Genomic DNA, 19,899 nt, shown 5'->3' on the forward strand with positions numbered 1-19,899 from the left:
GCTAAAACATATCGCAAATGTCAAAAATATGATGACAGGCTTAATATATATCACGCACGTGCGTTCTGTTCCTCACGTACGTACAAAAATAATTAAAAAGGGAATGCAACACGAGGACTTCCCAGGAGGTCACCCATCCTAGTACTACTCTCGCCCAAGCACGCTTAACTTCGGAGTTCTGATGGGATCCGGTGCTTTAGTGCTGGTATGATCGCATCCGACATGTTACCCCCGGCTTCATCCCTTATGCTTCCCACTCCCACGTCCGCTGCAAAGACGGCTATACATTCTTACTACCATTACAACCGTCGCCTACTAATGGATAATGCCCTATACTACTTACTCTCTCGCTCAACTACGAAGACGAGTTTACCACTATTTCCACCCCTCCCTCTATACCGCAGCAACACGTATTTTACACCCCTTTCACAACGCGCTTTTCGCGCCCCAACTCTCCCTAGCCGCGTGACTAACGAGCTCCGAGCTAAAACATATCGCAAATGTCAAAAATATGATGACAGGCTTAATATATATCACGCACGTGCGTTCTGTTCCTCACGTACGTACAAAAATAATTAAAAAGGGAATGCAACACGAGGACTTCCCAGGAGGTCACCCATCCTAGTACTACTCTCGCCCAAGCACGCTTAACTTCGGAGTTCTGATGGGATCCGGTGCTTTAGTGCTGGTATGATCGCATCCGACATGTTACCCCCGGCTTCATCCCTTATGCTTCCCACTCCCACGTCCGCTGCAAAGACGGCTATACATTCTTACTACCATTACAACCGTCGCCTACTAATGGATAATGCCCTATACTACTTACTCTCTCGCTCAACTACGAAGACGAGTTTACCACTATTTCCACCCCTCCCTCTATACCGCAGCAACACGTATTTTACACCCCTTTCACAACGCGCTTTTCGCGCCCCAACTCTCCCTAGCCGCGTGACTAACGAGCTCCGAGCTAAAACATATCGCAAATGTCAAAAATATGATGACAGGCTTAATATATATCACGCACGTGCGTTCTGTTCCTCACGTACGTACAAAAATAATTAAAAAGGGAATGCAACACGAGGACTTCCCAGGAGGTCACCCATCCTAGTACTACTCTCGCCCAAGCACGCTTAACTTCGGAGTTCTGATGGGATCCGGTGCTTTAGTGCTGGTATGATCGCATCCGACATGTTACCCCCGGCTTCATCCCTTATGCTTCCCACTCCCACGTCCGCTGCAAAGACGGCTATACATTCTTACTACCATTACAACCGTCGCCTACTAATGGATAATGCCCTATACTACTTACTCTCTCGCTCAACTACGAAGACGAGTTTACCACTATTTCCACCCCTCCCTCTATACCGCAGCAACACGTATTTTACACCCCTTTCACAACGCGCTTTTCGCGCCCCAACTCTCCCTAGCCGCGTGACTAACGAGCTCCGAGCTAAAACATATCGCAAATGTCAAAAATATGATGACAGGCTTAATATATATCACGCACGTGCGTTCTGTTCCTCACGTACGTACAAAAATAATTAAAAAGGGAATGCAACACGAGGACTTCCCAGGAGGTCACCCATCCTAGTACTACTCTCGCCCAAGCACGCTTAACTTCGGAGTTCTGATGGGATCCGGTGCTTTAGTGCTGGTATGATCGCATCCGACATGTTACCCCCGGCTTCATCCCTTATGCTTCCCACTCCCACGTCCGCTGCAAAGACGGCTATACATTCTTACTACCATTACAACCGTCGCCTACTAATGGATAATGCCCTATACTACTTACTCTCTCGCTCAACTACGAAGACGAGTTTACCACTATTTCCACCCCTCCCTCTATACCGCAGCAACACGTATTTTACACCCCTTTCACAACGCGCTTTTCGCGCCCCAACTCTCCCTAGCCGCGTGACTAACGAGCTCCGAGCTAAAACATATCGCAAATGTCAAAAATATGATGACAGGCTTAATATATATCACGCACGTGCGTTCTGTTCCTCACGTACGTACAAAAATAATTAAAAAGGGAATGCAACACGAGGACTTCCCAGGAGGTCACCCATCCTAGTACTACTCTCGCCCAAGCACGCTTAACTTCGGAGTTCTGATGGGATCCGGTGCTTTAGTGCTGGTATGATCGCATCCGACATGTTACCCCCGGCTTCATCCCTTATGCTTCCCACTCCCACGTCCGCTGCAAAGACGGCTATACATTCTTACTACCATTACAACCGTCGCCTACTAATGGATAATGCCCTATACTACTTACTCTCTCGCTCAACTACGAAGACGAGTTTACCACTATTTCCACCCCTCCCTCTATACCGCAGCAACACGTATTTTACACCCCTTTCACAACGCGCTTTTCGCGCCCCAACTCTCCCTAGCCGCGTGACTAACGAGCTCCGAGCTAAAACATATCGCAAATGTCAAAAATATGATGACAGGCTTAATATATATCACGCACGTGCGTTCTGTTCCTCACGTACGTACAAAAATAATTAAAAAGGGAATGCAACACGAGGACTTCCCAGGAGGTCACCCATCCTAGTACTACTCTCGCCCAAGCACGCTTAACTTCGGAGTTCTGATGGGATCCGGTGCTTTAGTGCTGGTATGATCGCATCCGACATGTTACCCCCGGCTTCATCCCTTATGCTTCCCACTCCCACGTCCGCTGCAAAGACGGCTATACATTCTTACTACCATTACAACCGTCGCCTACTAATGGATAATGCCCTATACTACTTACTCTCTCGCTCAACTACGAAGACGAGTTTACCACTATTTCCACCCCTCCCTCTATACCGCAGCAACACGTATTTTACACCCCTTTCACAACGCGCTTTTCGCGCCCCAACTCTCCCTAGCCGCGTGACTAACGAGCTCCGAGCTAAAACATATCGCAAATGTCAAAAATATGATGACAGGCTTAATATATATCACGCACGTGCGTTCTGTTCCTCACGTACGTACAAAAATAATTAAAAAGGGAATGCAACACGAGGACTTCCCAGGAGGTCACCCATCCTAGTACTACTCTCGCCCAAGCACGCTTAACTTCGGAGTTCTGATGGGATCCGGTGCTTTAGTGCTGGTATGATCGCATCCGACATGTTACCCCCGGCTTCATCCCTTATGCTTCCCACTCCCACGTCCGCTGCAAAGACGGCTATACATTCTTACTACCATTACAACCGTCGCCTACTAATGGATAATGCCCTATACTACTTACTCTCTCGCTCAACTACGAAGACGAGTTTACCACTATTTCCACCCCTCCCTCTATACCGCAGCAACACGTATTTTACACCCCTTTCACAACGCGCTTTTCGCGCCCCAACTCTCCCTAGCCGCGTGACTAACGAGCTCCGAGCTAAAACATATCGCAAATGTCAAAAATATGATGACAGGCTTAATATATATCACGCACGTGCGTTCTGTTCCTCACGTACGTACAAAAATAATTAAAAAGGGAATGCAACACGAGGACTTCCCAGGAGGTCACCCATCCTAGTACTACTCTCGCCCAAGCACGCTTAACTTCGGAGTTCTGATGGGATCCGGTGCTTTAGTGCTGGTATGATCGCATCCGACATGTTACCCCCGGCTTCATCCCTTATGCTTCCCACTCCCACGTCCGCTGCAAAGACGGCTATACATTCTTACTACCATTACAACCGTCGCCTACTAATGGATAATGCCCTATACTACTTACTCTCTCGCTCAACTACGAAGACGAGTTTACCACTATTTCCACCCCTCCCTCTATACCGCAGCAACACGTATTTTACACCCCTTTCACAACGCGCTTTTCGCGCCCCAACTCTCCCTAGCCGCGTGACTAACGAGCTCCGAGCTAAAACATATCGCAAATGTCAAAAATATGATGACAGGCTTAATATATATCACGCACGTGCGTTCTGTTCCTCACGTACGTACAAAAATAATTAAAAAGGGAATGCAACACGAGGACTTCCCAGGAGGTCACCCATCCTAGTACTACTCTCGCCCAAGCACGCTTAACTTCGGAGTTCTGATGGGATCCGGTGCTTTAGTGCTGGTATGATCGCATCCGACATGTTACCCCCGGCTTCATCCCTTATGCTTCCCACTCCCACGTCCGCTGCAAAGACGGCTATACATTCTTACTACCATTACAACCGTCGCCTACTAATGGATAATGCCCTATACTACTTACTCTCTCGCTCAACTACGAAGACGAGTTTACCACTATTTCCACCCCTCCCTCTATACCGCAGCAACACGTATTTTACACCCCTTTCACAACGCGCTTTTCGCGCCCCAACTCTCCCTAGCCGCGTGACTAACGAGCTCCGAGCTAAAACATATCGCAAATGTCAAAAATATGATGACAGGCTTAATATATATCACGCACGTGCGTTCTGTTCCTCACGTACGTACAAAAATAATTAAAAAGGGAATGCAACACGAGGACTTCCCAGGAGGTCACCCATCCTAGTACTACTCTCGCCCAAGCACGCTTAACTTCGGAGTTCTGATGGGATCCGGTGCTTTAGTGCTGGTATGATCGCATCCGACATGTTACCCCCGGCTTCATCCCTTATGCCTCCCACTCCCACGTCCGCTGCAAAGACGGCTATACATTCTTACTACCATTACAACCGTCGCCTACTAATGGATAATGCCCTATACTACTTACTCTCTCGCTCAACTACGAAGACGAGTTTACCACTATTTCCACCCCTCCCTCTATACCGCAGCAACACGTATTTTACACCCCTTTCACAACGCGCTTTTCGCGCCCCAACTCTCCCTAGCCGCGTGACTAACGAGCTCCGAGCTAAAACATATCGCAAATGTCAAAAATATGATGACAGGCTTAATATATATCACGCACGTGCGTTCTGTTCCTCACGTACGTACAAAAATAATTAAAAAGGGAATGCAACACGAGGACTTCCCAGGAGGTCACCCATCCTAGTACTACTCTCGCCCAAGCACGCTTAACTTCGGAGTTCTGATGGGATCCGGTGCTTTAGTGCTGGTATGATCGCATCCGACATGTTACCCCCGGCTTCATCCCTTATGCTTCCCACTCCCACGTCCGCTGCAAAGACGGCTATACATTCTTACTACCATTACAACCGTCGCCTACTAATGGATAATGCCCTATACTACTTACTCTCTCGCTCAACTACGAAGACGAGTTTACCACTATTTCCACCCCTCCCTCTATACCGCAGCAACACGTATTTTACACCCCTTTCACAACGCGCTTTTCGCGCCCCAACTCTCCCTAGCCGCGTGACTAACGAGCTCCGAGCTAAAACATATCGCAAATGTCAAAAATATGATGACAGGCTTAATATATATCACGCACGTGCGTTCTGTTCCTCACGTACGTACAAAAATAATTAAAAAGGGAATGCAACACGAGGACTTCCCAGGAGGTCACCCATCCTAGTACTACTCTCGCCCAAGCACGCTTAACTTCGGAGTTCTGATGGGATCCGGTGCTTTAGTGCTGGTATGATCGCATCCGACATGTTACCCCCGGCTTCATCCCTTATGCCTCCCACTCCCACGTCCGCTGCAAAGACGGCTATACATTCTTACTACCATTACAACCGTCGCCTACTAATGGATAATGCCCTATACTACTTACTCTCTCGCTCAACTACGAAGACGAGTTTACCACTATTTCCACCCCTCCCTCTATACCGCAGCAACACGTATTTTACACCCCTTTCACAACGCGCTTTTCGCGCCCCAACTCTCCCTAGCCGCGTGACTAACGAGCTCCGAGCTAAAACATATCGCAAATGTCAAAAATATGATGACAGGCTTAATATATATCACGCACGTGCGTTCTGTTCCTCACGTACGTACAAAAATAATTAAAAAGGGAATGCAACACGAGGACTTCCCAGGAGGTCACCCATCCTAGTACTACTCTCGCCCAAGCACGCTTAACTTCGGAGTTCTGATGGGATCCGGTGCTTTAGTGCTGGTATGATCGCATCCGACATGTTACCCCCGGCTTCATCCCTTATGCTTCCCACTCCCACGTCCGCTGCAAAGACGGCTATACATTCTTACTACCATTACAACCGTCGCCTACTAATGGATAATGCCCTATACTACTTACTCTCTCGCTCAACTACGAAGACGAGTTTACCACGATTTCCACCCCTCCCTCTATACCGCAGCAACACGTATTTTACACCCCTTTCACAACGCGCTTTTCGCGCCCCAACTCTCCCTAGCCGCGTGACTAACGAGCTCCGAGCTAAAACATATCGCAAATGTCAAAAATATGATGACAGGCTTAATATATATCACGCACGTGCGTTCTGTTCCTCACGTACGTACAAAAATAATTAAAAAGGGAATGCAACACGAGGACTTCCCAGGAGGTCACCCATCCTAGTACTACTCTCGCCCAAGCACGCTTAACTTCGGAGTTCTGATGGGATCCGGTGCTTTAGTGCTGGTATGATCGCATCCGACATGTTACCCCCGGCTTCATCCCTTATGCCTCCCACTCCCACGTCCGCTGCAAAGACGGCTATACATTCTTACTACCATTACAACCGTCGCCTACTAATGGATAATGCCCTATACTACTTACTCTCTCGCTCAACTACGAAGACGAGTTTACCACTATTTCCACCCCTCCCTCTATACCCCAGCAACACGTATTTTACACCCCTTTCACAACGCGCTTTTCGCGCCCCAACTCTCCCTAGCCGCGTGACTAACGAGCTCCGAGCTAAAACATATCGCAAATGTCAAAAATATGATGACAGGCTTAATATATATCACGCACGTGCGTTCTGTTCCTCACGTACGTACAAAAATAATTAAAAAGGGAATGCAACACGAGGACTTCCCAGGAGGTCACCCATCCTAGTACTACTCTCGCCCAAGCACGCTTAACTTCGGAGTTCTGATGGGATCCGGTGCTTTAGTGCTGGTATGATCGCATCCGACATGTTACCCCCGGCTTCATCCCTTATGCTTCCCACTCCCACGTCCGCTGCAAAGACGGCTATACATTCTTACTACCATTACAACCGTCGCCTACTAATGGATAATGCCCTATACTACTTACTCTCTCGCTCAACTACGAAGACGAGTTTACCACGATTTCCACCCCTCCCTCTATACCGCAGCAACACGTATTTTACACCCCTTTCACAACGCGCTTTTCGCGCCCCAACTCTCCCTAGCCGCGTGACTAACGAGCTCCGAGCTAAAACATATCGCAAATGTCAAAAATATGATGACAGGCTTAATATATATCACGCACGTGCGTTCTGTTCCTCACGTACGTACAAAAATAATTAAAAAGGGAATGCAACACGAGGACTTCCCAGGAGGTCACCCATCCTAGTACTACTCTCGCCCAAGCACGCTTAACTTCGGAGTTCTGATGGGATCCGGTGCTTTAGTGCTGGTATGATCGCATCCGACATGTTACCCCCGGCTTCATCCCTTATGCCTCCCACTCCCACGTCCGCTGCAAAGACGGCTATACATTCTTACTACCATTACAACCGTCGCCTACTAATGGATAATGCCCTATACTACTTACTCTCTCGCTCAACTACGAAGACGAGTTTACCACTATTTCCACCCCTCCCTCTATACCGCAGCAACACGTATTTTACACCCCTTTCACAACGCGCTTTTCGCGCCCCAACTCTCCCTAGCCGCGTGACTAACGAGCTCCGAGCTAAAACATATCGCAAATGTCAAAAATATGATGACAGGCTTAATATATATCACGCACGTGCGTTCTGTTCCTCACGTACGTACAAAAATAATTAAAAAGGGAATGCAACACGAGGACTTCCCAGGAGGTCACCCATCCTAGTACTACTCTCGCCCAAGCACGCTTAACTTCGGAGTTCTGATGGGATCCGGTGCTTTAGTGCTGGTATGATCGCATCCGACATGTTACCCCCGGCTTCATCCCTTATGCTTCCCACTCCCACGTCCGCTGCAAAGACGGCTATACATTCTTACTACCATTACAACCGTCGCCTACTAATGGATAATGCCCTATACTACTTACTCTCTCGCTCAACTACGAAGACGAGTTTACCACGATTTCCACCCCTCCCTCTATACCGCAGCAACACGTATTTTACACCCCTTTCACAACGCGCTTTTCGCGCCCCAACTCTCCCTAGCCGCGTGACTAACGAGCTCCGAGCTAAAACATATCGCAAATGTCAAAAATATGATGACAGGCTTAATATATATCACGCACGTGCGTTCTGTTCCTCACGTACGTACAAAAATAATTAAAAAGGGAATGCAACACGAGGACTTCCCAGGAGGTCACCCATCCTAGTACTACTCTCGCCCAAGCACGCTTAACTTCGGAGTTCTGATGGGATCCGGTGCTTTAGTGCTGGTATGATCGCATCCGACATGTTACCCCCGGCTTCATCCCTTATGCCTCCCACTCCCACGTCCGCTGCAAAGACGGCTATACATTCTTACTACCATTACAACCGTCGCCTACTAATGGATAATGCCCTATACTACTTACTCTCTCGCTCAACTACGAAGACGAGTTTACCACTATTTCCACCCCTCCCTCTATACCGCAGCAACACGTATTTTACACCCCTTTCACAACGCGCTTTTCGCGCCCCAACTCTCCCTAGCCGCGTGACTAACGAGCTCCGAGCTAAAACATATCGCAAATGTCAAAAATATGATGACAGGCTTAATATATATCACGCACGTGCGTTCTGTTCCTCACGTACGTACAAAAATAATTAAAAAGGGAATGCAACACGAGGACTTCCCAGGAGGTCACCCATCCTAGTACTACTCTCGCCCAAGCACGCTTAACTTCGGAGTTCTGATGGGATCCGGTGCTTTAGTGCTGGTATGATCGCATCCGACATGTTACCCCCGGCTTCATCCCTTATGCCTCCCACTCCCACGTCCGCTGCAAAGACGGCTATACATTCTTACTACCATTACAACCGTCGCCTACTAATGGATAATGCCCTATACTACTTACTCTCTCGCTCAACTACGAAGACGAGTTTACCACGATTTCCACCCCTCCCTCTATACCGCAGCAACACGTATTTTACACCCCTTTCACAACGCGCTTTTCGCGCCCCAACTCTCCCTAGCCGCGTGACTAACGAGCTCCGAGCTAAAACATATCGCAAATGTCAAAAATATGATGACAGGCTTAATATATATCACGCACGTGCGTTCTGTTCCTCACGTACGTACAAAAATAATTAAAAAGGGAATGCAACACGAGGACTTCCCAGGAGGTCACCCATCCTAGTACTACTCTCGCCCAAGCACGCTTAACTTCGGAGTTCTGATGGGATCCGGTGCTTTAGTGCTGGTATGATCGCATCCGACATGTTACCCCCGGCTTCATCCCTTATGCCTCCCACTCCCACGTCCGCTGCAAAGACGGCTATACATTCTTACTACCATTACAACCGTCGCCTACTAATGGATAATGCCCTATACTACTTACTCTCTCGCTCAACTACGAAGACGAGTTTACCACTATTTCCACCCCTCCCTCTATACCGCAGCAACACGTATTTTACACCCCTTTCACAACGCGCTTTTCGCGCCCCAACTCTCCCTAGCCGCGTGACTAACGAGCTCCGAGCTAAAACATATCGCAAATGTCAAAAATATGATGACAGGCTTAATATATATCACGCACGTGCGTTCTGTTCCTCACGTACGTACAAAAATAATTAAAAAGGGAATGCAACACGAGGACTTCCCAGGAGGTCACCCATCCTAGTACTACTCTCGCCCAAGCACGCTTAACTTCGGAGTTCTGATGGGATCCGGTGCTTTAGTGCTGGTATGATCGCATCCGACATGTTACCCCCGGCTTCATCCCTTATGCCTCCCACTCCCACGTCCGCTGCAAAGACGGCTATACATTCTTACTACCATTACAACCGTCGCCTACTAATGGATAATGCCCTATACTACTTACTCTCTCGCTCAACTACGAAGACGAGTTTACCACGATTTCCACCCCTCCCTCTATACCGCAGCAACACGTATTTTACACCCCTTTCACAACGCGCTTTTCGCGCCCCAACTCTCCCTAGCCGCGTGACTAACGAGCTCCGAGCTAAAACATATCGCAAATGTCAAAAATATGATGACAGGCTTAATATATATCACGCACGTGCGTTCTGTTCCTCACGTACGTACAAAAATAATTAAAAAGGGAATGCAACACGAGGACTTCCCAGGAGGTCACCCATCCTAGTACTACTCTCGCCCAAGCACGCTTAACTTCGGAGTTCTGATGGGATCCGGTGCTTTAGTGCTGGTATGATCGCATCCGACATGTTACCCCCGGCTTCATCCCTTATGCCTCCCACTCCCACGTCCGCTGCAAAGACGGCTATACATTCTTACTACCATTACAACCGTCGCCTACTAATGGATAATGCCCTATACTACTTACTCTCTCGCTCAACTACGAAGACGAGTTTACCACTATTTCCACCCCTCCCTCTATACCGCAGCAACACGTATTTTACACCCCTTTCACAACGCGCTTTTCGCGCCCCAACTCTCCCTAGCCGCGTGACTAACGAGCTCCGAGCTAAAACATATCGCAAATGTCAAAAATATGATGACAGGCTTAATATATATCACGCACGTGCGTTCTGTTCCTCACGTACGTACAAAAATAATTAAAAAGGGAATGCAACACGAGGACTTCCCAGGAGGTCACCCATCCTAGTACTACTCTCGCCCAAGCACGCTTAACTTCGGAGTTCTGATGGGATCCGGTGCTTTAGTGCTGGTATGATCGCATCCGACATGTTACCCCCGGCTTCATCCCTTATGCCTCCCACTCCCACGTCCGCTGCAAAGACGGCTATACATTCTTACTACCATTACAACCGTCGCCTACTAATGGATAATGCCCTATACTACTTACTCTCTCGCTCAACTACGAAGACGAGTTTACCACTATTTCCACCCCTCCCTCTATACCGCAGCAACACGTATTTTACACCCCTTTCACAACGCGCTTTTCGCGCCCCAACTCTCCCTAGCCGCGTGACTAACGAGCTCCGAGCTAAAACATATCGCAAATGTCAAAAATATGATGACAGGCTTAATATATATCACGCACGTGCGTTCTGTTCCTCACGTACGTACAAAAATAATTAAAAAGGGAATGCAACACGAGGACTTCCCAGGAGGTCACCCATCCTAGTACTACTCTCGCCCAAGCACGCTTAACTTCGGAGTTCTGATGGGATCCGGTGCTTTAGTGCTGGTATGATCGCATCCGACATGTTACCCCCGGCTTCATCCCTTATGCCTCCCACTCCCACGTCCGCTGCAAAGACGGCTATACATTCTTACTACCATTACAACCGTCGCCTACTAATGGATAATGCCCTATACTACTTACTCTCTCGCTCAACTACGAAGACGAGTTTACCACTATTTCCACCCCTCCCTCTATACCGCAGCAACACGTATTTTACACCCCTTTCACAACGCGCTTTTCGCGCCCCAACTCTCCCTAGCCGCGTGACTAACGAGCTCCGAGCTAAAACATATCGCAAATGTCAAAAATATGATGACAGGCTTAATATATATCACGCACGTGCGTTCTGTTCCTCACGTACGTACAAAAATAATTAAAAAGGGAATGCAACACGAGGACTTCCCAGGAGGTCACCCATCCTAGTACTACTCTCGCCCAAGCACGCTTAACTTCGGAGTTCTGATGGGATCCGGTGCTTTAGTGCTGGTATGATCGCATCCGACATGTTACCCCCGGCTTCATCCCTTATGCCTCCCACTCCCACGTCCGCTGCAAAGACGGCTATACATTCTTACTACCATTACAACCGTCGCCTACTAATGGATAATGCCCTATACTACTTACTCTCTCGCTCAACTACGAAGACGAGTTTACCACTATTTCCACCCCTCCCTCTATACCGCAGCAACACGTATTTTACACCCCTTTCACAACGCGCTTTTCGCGCCCCAACTCTCCCTAGCCGCGTGACTAACGAGCTCCGAGCTAAAACATATCGCAAATGTCAAAAATATGATGACAGGCTTAATATATATCACGCACGTGCGTTCTGTTCCTCACGTACGTACAAAAATAATTAAAAAGGGAATGCAACACGAGGACTTCCCAGGAGGTCACCCATCCTAGTACTACTCTCGCCCAAGCACGCTTAACTTCGGAGTTCTGATGGGATCCGGTGCTTTAGTGCTGGTATGATCGCATCCGACATGTTACCCCCGGCTTCATCCCTTATGCCTCCCACTCCCACGTCCGCTGCAAAGACGGCTATACATTCTTACTACCATTACAACCGTCGCCTACTAATGGATAATGCCCTATACTACTTACTCTCTCGCTCAACTACGAAGACGAGTTTACCACTATTTCCACCCCTCCCTCTATACCGCAGCAACACGTATTTTACACCCCTTTCACAACGCGCTTTTCGCGCCCCAACTCTCCCTAGCCGCGTGACTAACGAGCTCCGAGCTAAAACATATCGCAAATGTCAAAAATATGATGACAGGCTTAATATATATCACGCACGTGCGTTCTGTTCCTCACGTACGTACAAAAATAATTAAAAAGGGAATGCAACACGAGGACTTCCCAGGAGGTCACCCATCCTAGTACTACTCTCGCCCAAGCACGCTTAACTTCGGAGTTCTGATGGGATCCGGTGCTTTAGTGCTGGTATGATCGCATCCGACATGTTACCCCCGGCTTCATCCCTTATGCCTCCCACTCCCACGTCCGCTGCAAAGACGGCTATACATTCTTACTACCATTACAACCGTCGCCTACTAATGGATAATGCCCTATACTACTTACTCTCTCGCTCAACTACGAAGACGAGTTTACCACTATTTCCACCCCTCCCTCTATACCGCAGCAACACGTATTTTACACCCCTTTCACAACGCGCTTTTCGCGCCCCAACTCTCCCTAGCCGCGTGACTAACGAGCTCCGAGCTAAAACATATCGCAAATGTCAAAAATATGATGACAGGCTTAATATATATCACGCACGTGCGTTCTGTTCCTCACGTACGTACAAAAATAATTAAAAAGGGAATGCAACACGAGGACTTCCCAGGAGGTCACCCATCCTAGTACTACTCTCGCCCAAGCACGCTTAACTTCGGAGTTCTGATGGGATCCGGTGCTTTAGTGCTGGTATGATCGCATCCGACATGTTACCCCCGGCTTCATCCCTTATGCCTCCCACTCCCACGTCCGCTGCAAAGACGGCTATACATTCTTACTACCATTACAACCGTCGCCTACTAATGGATAATGCCCTATACTACTTACTCTCTCGCTCAACTACGAAGACGAGTTTACCACTATTTCCACCCCTCCCTCTATACCGCAGCAACACGTATTTTACACCCCTTTCACAACGCGCTTTTCGCGCCCCAACTCTCCCTAGCCGCGTGACTAACGAGCTCCGAGCTAAAACATATCGCAAATGTCAAAAATATGATGACAGGCTTAATATATATCACGCACGTGCGTTCTGTTCCTCACGTACGTACAAAAATAATTAAAAAGGGAATGCAACACGAGGACTTCCCAGGAGGTCACCCATCCTAGTACTACTCTCGCCCAAGCACGCTTAACTTCGGAGTTCTGATGGGATCCGGTGCTTTAGTGCTGGTATGATCGCATCCGACATGTTACCCCCGGCTTCATCCCTTATGCCTCCCACTCCCACGTCCGCTGCAAAGACGGCTATACATTCTTACTACCATTACAACCGTCGCCTACTAATGGATAATGCCCTATACTACTTACTCTCTCGCTCAACTACGAAGACGAGTTTACCACTATTTCCACCCCTCCCTCTATACCGCAGCAACACGTATTTTACACCCCTTTCACAACGCGCTTTTCGCGCCCCAACTCTCCCTAGCCGCGTGACTAACGAGCTCCGAGCTAAAACATATCGCAAATGTCAAAAATATGATGACAGGCTTAATATATATCACGCACGTGCGTTCTGTTCCTCACGTACGTACAAAAATAATTAAAAAGGGAATGCAACACGAGGACTTCCCAGGAGGTCACCCATCCTAGTACTACTCTCGCCCAAGCACGCTTAACTTCGGAGTTCTGATGGGATCCGGTGCTTTAGTGCTGGTATGATCGCATCCGACATGTTACCCCCGGCTTCATCCCTTATGCCTCCCACTCCCACGTCCGCTGCAAAGACGGCTATACATTCTTACTACCATTACAACCGTCGCCTACTAATGGATAATGCCCTATACTACTTACTCTCTCGCTCAACTACGAAGACGAGTTTACCACTATTTCCACCCCTCCCTCTATACCGCAGCAACACGTATTTTACACCCCTTTCACAACGCGCTTTTCGCGCCCCAACTCTCCCTAGCCGCGTGACTAACGAGCTCCGAGCTAAAACATATCGCAAATGTCAAAAATATGATGACAGGCTTAATATATATCACGCACGTGCGTTCTGTTCCTCACGTACGTACAAAAATAATTAAAAAGGGAATGCAACACGAGGACTTCCCAGGAGGTCACCCATCCTAGTACTACTCTCGCCCAAGCACGCTTAACTTCGGAGTTCTGATGGGATCCGGTGCTTTAGTGCTGGTATGATCGCATCCGACATGTTACCCCCGGCTTCATCCCTTATGCCTCCCACTCCCACGTCCGCTGCAAAGACGGCTATACATTCTTACTACCATTACAACCGTCGCCTACTAATGGATAATGCCCTATACTACTTACTCTCTCGCTCAACTACGAAGACGAGTTTACCACTATTTCCACCCCTCCCTCTATACCGCAGCAACACGTATTTTACACCCCTTTCACAACGCGCTTTTCGCGCCCCAACTCTCCCTAGCCGCGTGACTAACGAGCTCCGAGCTAAAACATATCGCAAATGTCAAAAATATGATGACAGGCTTAATATATATCACGCACGTGCGTTCTGTTCCTCACGTACGTACAAAAATAATTAAAAAGGGAATGCAACACGAGGACTTCCCAGGAGGTCACCCATCCTAGTACTACTCTCGCCCAAGCACGCTTAACTTCGGAGTTCTGATGGGATCCGGTGCTTTAGTGCTGGTATGATCGCATCCGACATGTTACCCCCGGCTTCATCCCTTATGCCTCCCACTCCCACGTCCGCTGCAAAGACGGCTATACATTCTTACTACCATTACAACCGTCGCCTACTAATGGATAATGCCCTATACTACTTACTCTCTCGCTCAACTACGAAGACGAGTTTACCACTATTTCCACCCCTCCCTCTATACCGCAGCAACACGTATTTTACACCCCTTTCACAACGCGCTTTTCGCGCCCCAACTCTCCCTAGCCGCGTGACTAACGAGCTCCGAGCTAAAACATATCGCAAATGTCAAAAATATGATGACAGGCTTAATATATATCACGCACGTGCGTTCTGTTCCTCACGTACGTACAAAAATAATTAAAAAGGGAATGCAACACGAGGACTTCCCAGGAGGTCACCCATCCTAGTACTACTCTCGCCCAAGCACGCTTAACTTCGGAGTTCTGATGGGATCCGGTGCTTTAGTGCTGGTATGATCGCATCCGACATGTTACCCCCGGCTTCATCCCTTATGCCTCCCACTCCCACGTCCGCTGCAAAGACGGCTATACATTCTTACTACCATTACAACCGTCGCCTACTAATGGATAATGCCCTATACTACTTACTCTCTCGCTCAACTACGAAGACGAGTTTACCACTATTTCCACCCCTCCCTCTATACCGCAGCAACACGTATTTTACACCCCTTTCACAACGCGCTTTTCGCGCCCCAACTCTCCCTAGCCGCGTGACTAACGAGCTCCGAGCTAAAACATATCGCAAATGTCAAAAATATGATGACAGGCTTAATATATATCACGCACGTGCGTTCTGTTCCTCACGTACGTACAAAAATAATTAAAAAGGGAATGCAACACGAGGACTTCCCAGGAGGTCACCCATCCTAGTACTACTCTCGCCCAAGCACGCTTAACTTCGGAGTTCTGATGGGATCCGGTGCTTTAGTGCTGGTATGATCGCATCCGACATGTTACCCCCGGCTTCATCCCTTATGCCTCCCACTCCCACGTCCGCTGCAAAGACGGCTATACATTCTTACTACCATTACAACCGTCGCCTACTAATGGATAATGCCCTATACTACTTACTCTCTCGCTCAACTACGAAGACGAGTTTACCACTATTTCCACCCCTCCCTCTATACCGCAGCAACACGTATTTTACACCCCTTTCACAACGCGCTTTTCGCGCCCCAACTCTCCCTAGCCGCGTGACTAACGAGCTCCGAGCTAAAACATATCGCAAATGTCAAAAATATGATGACAGGCTTAATATATATCACGCACGTGCGTTCTGTTCCTCACGTACGTACAAAAATAATTAAAAAGGGAATGCAACACGAGGACTTCCCAGGAGGTCACCCATCCTAGTACTACTCTCGCCCAAGCACGCTTAACTTCGGAGTTCTGATGGGATCCGGTGCTTTAGTGCTGGTATGATCGCATCCGACATGTTACCCCCGGCTTCATCCCTTATGCCTCCCACTCCCACGTCCGCTGCAAAGACGGCTATACATTCTTACTACCATTACAACCGTCGCCTACTAATGGATAATGCCCTATACTACTTACTCTCTCGCTCAACTACGAAGACGAGTTTACCACTATTTCCACCCCTCCCTCTATACCGCAGCAACACGTATTTTACACCCCTTTCACAACGCGCTTTTCGCGCCCCAACTCTCCCTAGCCGCGTGACTAACGAGCTCCGAGCTAAAACATATCGCAAATGTCAAAAATATGATGACAGGCTTAATATATATCACGCACGTGCGTTCTGTTCCTCACGTACGTACAAAAATAATTAAAAAGGGAATGCAACACGAGGACTTCCCAGGAGGTCACCCATCCTAGTACTACTCTCGCCCAAGCACGCTTAACTTCGGAGTTCTGATGGGATCCGGTGCTTTAGTGCTGGTATGATCGCATCCGACATGTTACCCCCGGCTTCATCCCTTATGCCTCCCACTCCCACGTCCGCTGCAAAGACGGCTATACATTCTTACTACCATTACAACCGTCGCCTACTAATGGATAATGCCCTATACTACTTACTCTCTCGCTCAACTACGAAGACGAGTTTACCACTATTTCCACCCCTCCCTCTATACCGCAGCAACACGTATTTTACACCCCTTTCACAACGCGCTTTTCGCGCCCCAACTCTCCCTAGCCGCGTGACTAACGAGCTCCGAGCTAAAACATATCGCAAATGTCAAAAATATGATGACAGGCTTAATATATATCACGCACGTGCGTTCTGTTCCTCACGTACGTACAAAAATAATTAAAAAGGGAATGCAACACGAGGACTTCCCAGGAGGTCACCCATCCTAGTACTACTCTCGCCCAAGCACGCTTAACTTCGGAGTTCTGATGGGATCCGGTGCTTTAGTGCTGGTATGATCGCATCCGACATGTTACCCCCGGCTTCATCCCTTATGCCTCCCACTCCCACGTCCGCTGCAAAGACGGCTATACATTCTTACTACCATTACAACCGTCGCCTACTAATGGATAATGCCCTATACTACTTACTCTCTCGCTCAACTACGAAGACGAGTTTACCACTATTTCCACCCCTCCCTCTATACCGCAGCAACACGTATTTTACACCCCTTTCACAACGCGCTTTTCGCGCCCCAACTCTCCCTAGCCGCGTGACTAACGAGCTCCGAGCTAAAACATATCGCAAATGTCAAAAATATGATGACAGGCTTAATATATATCACGCACGTGCGTTCTGTTCCTCACGTACGTACAAAAATAATTAAAAAGGGAATGCAACACGAGGACTTCCCAGGAGGTCACCCATCCTAGTACTACTCTCGCCCAAGCACGCTTAACTTCGGAGTTCTGATGGGATCCGGTGCTTTAGTGCTGGTATGATCGCATCCGACATGTTACCCCCGGCTTCATCCCTTATGCCTCCCACTCCCACGTCCGCTGCAAAGACGGCTATACATTCTTACTACCATTACAACCGTCGCCTACTAATGGATAATGCCCTATACTACTTACTCTCTCGCTCAACTACGAAGACGAGTTTACCACTATTTCCACCCCTCCCTCTATACCGCAGCAACACGTATTTTACACCCCTTTCACAACGCGCTTTTCGCGCCCCAACTCTCCCTAGCCGCGTGACTAACGAGCTCCGAGCTAAAACATATCGCAAATGTCAAAAATATGATGACAGGCTTAATATATATCACGCACGTGCGTTCTGTTCCTCACGTACGTACAAAAATAATTAAAAAGGGAATGCAACACGAGGACTTCCCAGGAGGTCACCCATCCTAGTACTACTCTCGCCCAAGCACGCTTAACTTCGGAGTTCTGATGGGATCCGGTGCTTTAGTGCTGGTATGATCGCATCCGACATGTTACCCCCGGCTTCATCCCTTATGCCTCCCACTCCCACGTCCGCTGCAAAGACGGCTATACATTCTTACTACCATTACAACCGTCGCCTACTAATGGATAATGCCCTATACTACTTACTCTCTCGCTCAACTACGAAGACGAGTTTACCACTATTTCCACCCCTCCCTCTATACCGCAGCAACACGTATTTTACACCCCTTTCACAACGCGCTTTTCGCGCCCCAACTCTCCCTAGCCGCGTGACTAACGAGCTCCGAGCTAAAACATATCGCAAATGTCAAAAATATGATGACAGGCTTAATATATATCACGCACGTGCGTTCTGTTCCTCACGTACGTACAAAAATAATTAAAAAGGGAATGCAACACGAGGACTTCCCAGGAGGTCACCCATCCTAGTACTACTCTCGCCCAAGCACGCTTAACTTCGGAGTTCTGATGGGATCCGGTGCTTTAGTGCTGGTATGATCGCATCCGACATGTTACCCCCGGCTTCATCCCTTATGCCTCCCACTCCCACGTCCGCTGCAAAGACGGCTATACATTCTTACTACCATTACAACCGTCGCCTACTAATGGATAATGCCCTATACTACTTACTCTCTCGCTCAACTACGAAGACGAGTTTACCACTATTTCCACCCCTCCCTCTATACCGCAGCAACACGTATTTTACACCCCTTTCACAACGCGCTTTTCGCGCCCCAACTCTCCCTAGCCGCGTGACTAACGAGCTCCGAGCTAAAACATATCGCAAATGTCAAAAATATGATGACAGGCTTAATATATATCACGCACGTGCGTTCTGTTCCTCACGTACGTACAAAAATAATTAAAAAGGGAATGCAACACGAGGACTTCCCAGGAGGTCACCCATCCTAGTACTACTCTCGCCCAAGCACGCTTAACTTCGGAGTTCTGATGGGATCCGGTGCTTTAGTGCTGGTATGATCGCATCCGACATGTTACCCCCGGCTTCATCCCTTATGCCTCCCACTCCCACGTCCGCTGCAAAGACGGCTATACATTCTTACTACCATTACAACCGTCGCCTACTAATGGATAATGCCCTATACTACTTACTCTCTCGCTCAACTACGAAGACGAGTTTACCACTATTTCCACCCCTCCCTCTATACCGCAGCAACACGTATTTTACACCCCTTTCACAACGCGCTTTTCGCGCCCCAACTCTCCCTAGCCGCGTGACTAACGAGCTCCGAGCTAAAACATATCGCAAATGTCAAAAATATGATGACAGGCTTAATATATATCACGCACGTGCGTTCTGTTCCTCACGTACGTACAAAAATAATTAA

General features: G+C 48.3%; 41 non-coding genes across 41 annotated transcripts; all 41 read right to left on the bottom strand.

Annotated features, from left to right (window-relative positions):
* Positions 1–100: 100 nt before the first annotated feature.
* Positions 101–219, bottom strand: LOC147970055 (5S ribosomal RNA). Its single transcript, XR_015605461.1, has one exon. It is a non-coding gene; the product is annotated as a 5S ribosomal RNA (ribosomal RNA).
* Positions 220–583: 364 nt separating this feature from the next.
* Positions 584–702, bottom strand: LOC147970056 (5S ribosomal RNA). Its single transcript, XR_015605462.1, has one exon. It is a non-coding gene; the product is annotated as a 5S ribosomal RNA (ribosomal RNA).
* Positions 703–1,066: 364 nt separating this feature from the next.
* LOC147970057 (5S ribosomal RNA) lies at positions 1,067–1,185 on the bottom strand. The gene has a single exon (XR_015605463.1). It is a non-coding gene; the product is annotated as a 5S ribosomal RNA (ribosomal RNA).
* A 364-nt stretch (positions 1,186–1,549) lies between these two features.
* LOC147970058 (5S ribosomal RNA) lies at positions 1,550–1,668 on the bottom strand. Its single transcript, XR_015605465.1, has one exon. It is a non-coding gene; the product is annotated as a 5S ribosomal RNA (ribosomal RNA).
* Positions 1,669–2,032: 364 nt separating this feature from the next.
* LOC147970059 (5S ribosomal RNA) lies at positions 2,033–2,151 on the bottom strand. The gene has a single exon (XR_015605466.1). It is a non-coding gene; the product is annotated as a 5S ribosomal RNA (ribosomal RNA).
* A 364-nt stretch (positions 2,152–2,515) lies between these two features.
* On the bottom strand, positions 2,516–2,634 carry LOC147970060 (5S ribosomal RNA). The gene has a single exon (XR_015605467.1). It is a non-coding gene; the product is annotated as a 5S ribosomal RNA (ribosomal RNA).
* A 364-nt stretch (positions 2,635–2,998) lies between these two features.
* LOC147970061 (5S ribosomal RNA) lies at positions 2,999–3,117 on the bottom strand. Its single transcript, XR_015605468.1, has one exon. It is a non-coding gene; the product is annotated as a 5S ribosomal RNA (ribosomal RNA).
* Positions 3,118–3,481: 364 nt separating this feature from the next.
* On the bottom strand, positions 3,482–3,600 carry LOC147970062 (5S ribosomal RNA). The gene has a single exon (XR_015605469.1). It is a non-coding gene; the product is annotated as a 5S ribosomal RNA (ribosomal RNA).
* A 364-nt stretch (positions 3,601–3,964) lies between these two features.
* On the bottom strand, positions 3,965–4,083 carry LOC147970063 (5S ribosomal RNA). Its single transcript, XR_015605470.1, has one exon. It is a non-coding gene; the product is annotated as a 5S ribosomal RNA (ribosomal RNA).
* Positions 4,084–4,447: 364 nt separating this feature from the next.
* Positions 4,448–4,566, bottom strand: LOC147970064 (5S ribosomal RNA). The gene has a single exon (XR_015605471.1). It is a non-coding gene; the product is annotated as a 5S ribosomal RNA (ribosomal RNA).
* A 364-nt stretch (positions 4,567–4,930) lies between these two features.
* On the bottom strand, positions 4,931–5,049 carry LOC147970065 (5S ribosomal RNA). Its single transcript, XR_015605472.1, has one exon. It is a non-coding gene; the product is annotated as a 5S ribosomal RNA (ribosomal RNA).
* A 364-nt stretch (positions 5,050–5,413) lies between these two features.
* On the bottom strand, positions 5,414–5,532 carry LOC147970066 (5S ribosomal RNA). Its single transcript, XR_015605473.1, has one exon. It is a non-coding gene; the product is annotated as a 5S ribosomal RNA (ribosomal RNA).
* A 364-nt stretch (positions 5,533–5,896) lies between these two features.
* LOC147970067 (5S ribosomal RNA) lies at positions 5,897–6,015 on the bottom strand. Its single transcript, XR_015605474.1, has one exon. It is a non-coding gene; the product is annotated as a 5S ribosomal RNA (ribosomal RNA).
* A 364-nt stretch (positions 6,016–6,379) lies between these two features.
* LOC147970068 (5S ribosomal RNA) lies at positions 6,380–6,498 on the bottom strand. The gene has a single exon (XR_015605476.1). It is a non-coding gene; the product is annotated as a 5S ribosomal RNA (ribosomal RNA).
* Positions 6,499–6,862: 364 nt separating this feature from the next.
* Positions 6,863–6,981, bottom strand: LOC147970069 (5S ribosomal RNA). The gene has a single exon (XR_015605477.1). It is a non-coding gene; the product is annotated as a 5S ribosomal RNA (ribosomal RNA).
* A 364-nt stretch (positions 6,982–7,345) lies between these two features.
* On the bottom strand, positions 7,346–7,464 carry LOC147970070 (5S ribosomal RNA). The gene has a single exon (XR_015605478.1). It is a non-coding gene; the product is annotated as a 5S ribosomal RNA (ribosomal RNA).
* Positions 7,465–7,828: 364 nt separating this feature from the next.
* On the bottom strand, positions 7,829–7,947 carry LOC147970071 (5S ribosomal RNA). Its single transcript, XR_015605479.1, has one exon. It is a non-coding gene; the product is annotated as a 5S ribosomal RNA (ribosomal RNA).
* A 364-nt stretch (positions 7,948–8,311) lies between these two features.
* LOC147970072 (5S ribosomal RNA) lies at positions 8,312–8,430 on the bottom strand. Its single transcript, XR_015605480.1, has one exon. It is a non-coding gene; the product is annotated as a 5S ribosomal RNA (ribosomal RNA).
* A 364-nt stretch (positions 8,431–8,794) lies between these two features.
* On the bottom strand, positions 8,795–8,913 carry LOC147970073 (5S ribosomal RNA). The gene has a single exon (XR_015605481.1). It is a non-coding gene; the product is annotated as a 5S ribosomal RNA (ribosomal RNA).
* Positions 8,914–9,277: 364 nt separating this feature from the next.
* On the bottom strand, positions 9,278–9,396 carry LOC147970074 (5S ribosomal RNA). Its single transcript, XR_015605482.1, has one exon. It is a non-coding gene; the product is annotated as a 5S ribosomal RNA (ribosomal RNA).
* A 364-nt stretch (positions 9,397–9,760) lies between these two features.
* LOC147970075 (5S ribosomal RNA) lies at positions 9,761–9,879 on the bottom strand. The gene has a single exon (XR_015605483.1). It is a non-coding gene; the product is annotated as a 5S ribosomal RNA (ribosomal RNA).
* Positions 9,880–10,243: 364 nt separating this feature from the next.
* On the bottom strand, positions 10,244–10,362 carry LOC147970076 (5S ribosomal RNA). The gene has a single exon (XR_015605484.1). It is a non-coding gene; the product is annotated as a 5S ribosomal RNA (ribosomal RNA).
* Positions 10,363–10,726: 364 nt separating this feature from the next.
* LOC147970077 (5S ribosomal RNA) lies at positions 10,727–10,845 on the bottom strand. Its single transcript, XR_015605485.1, has one exon. It is a non-coding gene; the product is annotated as a 5S ribosomal RNA (ribosomal RNA).
* A 364-nt stretch (positions 10,846–11,209) lies between these two features.
* Positions 11,210–11,328, bottom strand: LOC147970078 (5S ribosomal RNA). Its single transcript, XR_015605487.1, has one exon. It is a non-coding gene; the product is annotated as a 5S ribosomal RNA (ribosomal RNA).
* Positions 11,329–11,692: 364 nt separating this feature from the next.
* Positions 11,693–11,811, bottom strand: LOC147970079 (5S ribosomal RNA). The gene has a single exon (XR_015605488.1). It is a non-coding gene; the product is annotated as a 5S ribosomal RNA (ribosomal RNA).
* A 364-nt stretch (positions 11,812–12,175) lies between these two features.
* Positions 12,176–12,294, bottom strand: LOC147970080 (5S ribosomal RNA). The gene has a single exon (XR_015605490.1). It is a non-coding gene; the product is annotated as a 5S ribosomal RNA (ribosomal RNA).
* Positions 12,295–12,658: 364 nt separating this feature from the next.
* On the bottom strand, positions 12,659–12,777 carry LOC147970081 (5S ribosomal RNA). The gene has a single exon (XR_015605491.1). It is a non-coding gene; the product is annotated as a 5S ribosomal RNA (ribosomal RNA).
* A 364-nt stretch (positions 12,778–13,141) lies between these two features.
* On the bottom strand, positions 13,142–13,260 carry LOC147970082 (5S ribosomal RNA). The gene has a single exon (XR_015605492.1). It is a non-coding gene; the product is annotated as a 5S ribosomal RNA (ribosomal RNA).
* Positions 13,261–13,624: 364 nt separating this feature from the next.
* LOC147970083 (5S ribosomal RNA) lies at positions 13,625–13,743 on the bottom strand. The gene has a single exon (XR_015605493.1). It is a non-coding gene; the product is annotated as a 5S ribosomal RNA (ribosomal RNA).
* Positions 13,744–14,107: 364 nt separating this feature from the next.
* Positions 14,108–14,226, bottom strand: LOC147970084 (5S ribosomal RNA). Its single transcript, XR_015605494.1, has one exon. It is a non-coding gene; the product is annotated as a 5S ribosomal RNA (ribosomal RNA).
* Positions 14,227–14,590: 364 nt separating this feature from the next.
* LOC147970085 (5S ribosomal RNA) lies at positions 14,591–14,709 on the bottom strand. The gene has a single exon (XR_015605495.1). It is a non-coding gene; the product is annotated as a 5S ribosomal RNA (ribosomal RNA).
* Positions 14,710–15,073: 364 nt separating this feature from the next.
* On the bottom strand, positions 15,074–15,192 carry LOC147970086 (5S ribosomal RNA). The gene has a single exon (XR_015605496.1). It is a non-coding gene; the product is annotated as a 5S ribosomal RNA (ribosomal RNA).
* A 364-nt stretch (positions 15,193–15,556) lies between these two features.
* LOC147970087 (5S ribosomal RNA) lies at positions 15,557–15,675 on the bottom strand. The gene has a single exon (XR_015605497.1). It is a non-coding gene; the product is annotated as a 5S ribosomal RNA (ribosomal RNA).
* Positions 15,676–16,039: 364 nt separating this feature from the next.
* Positions 16,040–16,158, bottom strand: LOC147970088 (5S ribosomal RNA). Its single transcript, XR_015605499.1, has one exon. It is a non-coding gene; the product is annotated as a 5S ribosomal RNA (ribosomal RNA).
* A 364-nt stretch (positions 16,159–16,522) lies between these two features.
* LOC147970089 (5S ribosomal RNA) lies at positions 16,523–16,641 on the bottom strand. The gene has a single exon (XR_015605500.1). It is a non-coding gene; the product is annotated as a 5S ribosomal RNA (ribosomal RNA).
* Positions 16,642–17,005: 364 nt separating this feature from the next.
* Positions 17,006–17,124, bottom strand: LOC147970090 (5S ribosomal RNA). The gene has a single exon (XR_015605501.1). It is a non-coding gene; the product is annotated as a 5S ribosomal RNA (ribosomal RNA).
* A 364-nt stretch (positions 17,125–17,488) lies between these two features.
* On the bottom strand, positions 17,489–17,607 carry LOC147970091 (5S ribosomal RNA). Its single transcript, XR_015605502.1, has one exon. It is a non-coding gene; the product is annotated as a 5S ribosomal RNA (ribosomal RNA).
* A 364-nt stretch (positions 17,608–17,971) lies between these two features.
* On the bottom strand, positions 17,972–18,090 carry LOC147970092 (5S ribosomal RNA). Its single transcript, XR_015605503.1, has one exon. It is a non-coding gene; the product is annotated as a 5S ribosomal RNA (ribosomal RNA).
* Positions 18,091–18,454: 364 nt separating this feature from the next.
* On the bottom strand, positions 18,455–18,573 carry LOC147970093 (5S ribosomal RNA). The gene has a single exon (XR_015605504.1). It is a non-coding gene; the product is annotated as a 5S ribosomal RNA (ribosomal RNA).
* Positions 18,574–18,937: 364 nt separating this feature from the next.
* Positions 18,938–19,056, bottom strand: LOC147970094 (5S ribosomal RNA). The gene has a single exon (XR_015605505.1). It is a non-coding gene; the product is annotated as a 5S ribosomal RNA (ribosomal RNA).
* A 364-nt stretch (positions 19,057–19,420) lies between these two features.
* Positions 19,421–19,539, bottom strand: LOC147970095 (5S ribosomal RNA). Its single transcript, XR_015605506.1, has one exon. It is a non-coding gene; the product is annotated as a 5S ribosomal RNA (ribosomal RNA).
* Positions 19,540–19,899: the final 360 nt, after the last annotated feature.

This window comes from Triticum urartu, chromosome 5A (genome assembly GCF_056163025.1).
Source record: "Triticum urartu cultivar PI428250 chromosome 5A, HENAU_Tu73, whole genome shotgun sequence".
In the NCBI taxonomy this organism is placed as follows: Eukaryota; Viridiplantae; Streptophyta; class Magnoliopsida; order Poales; family Poaceae; genus Triticum; species Triticum urartu.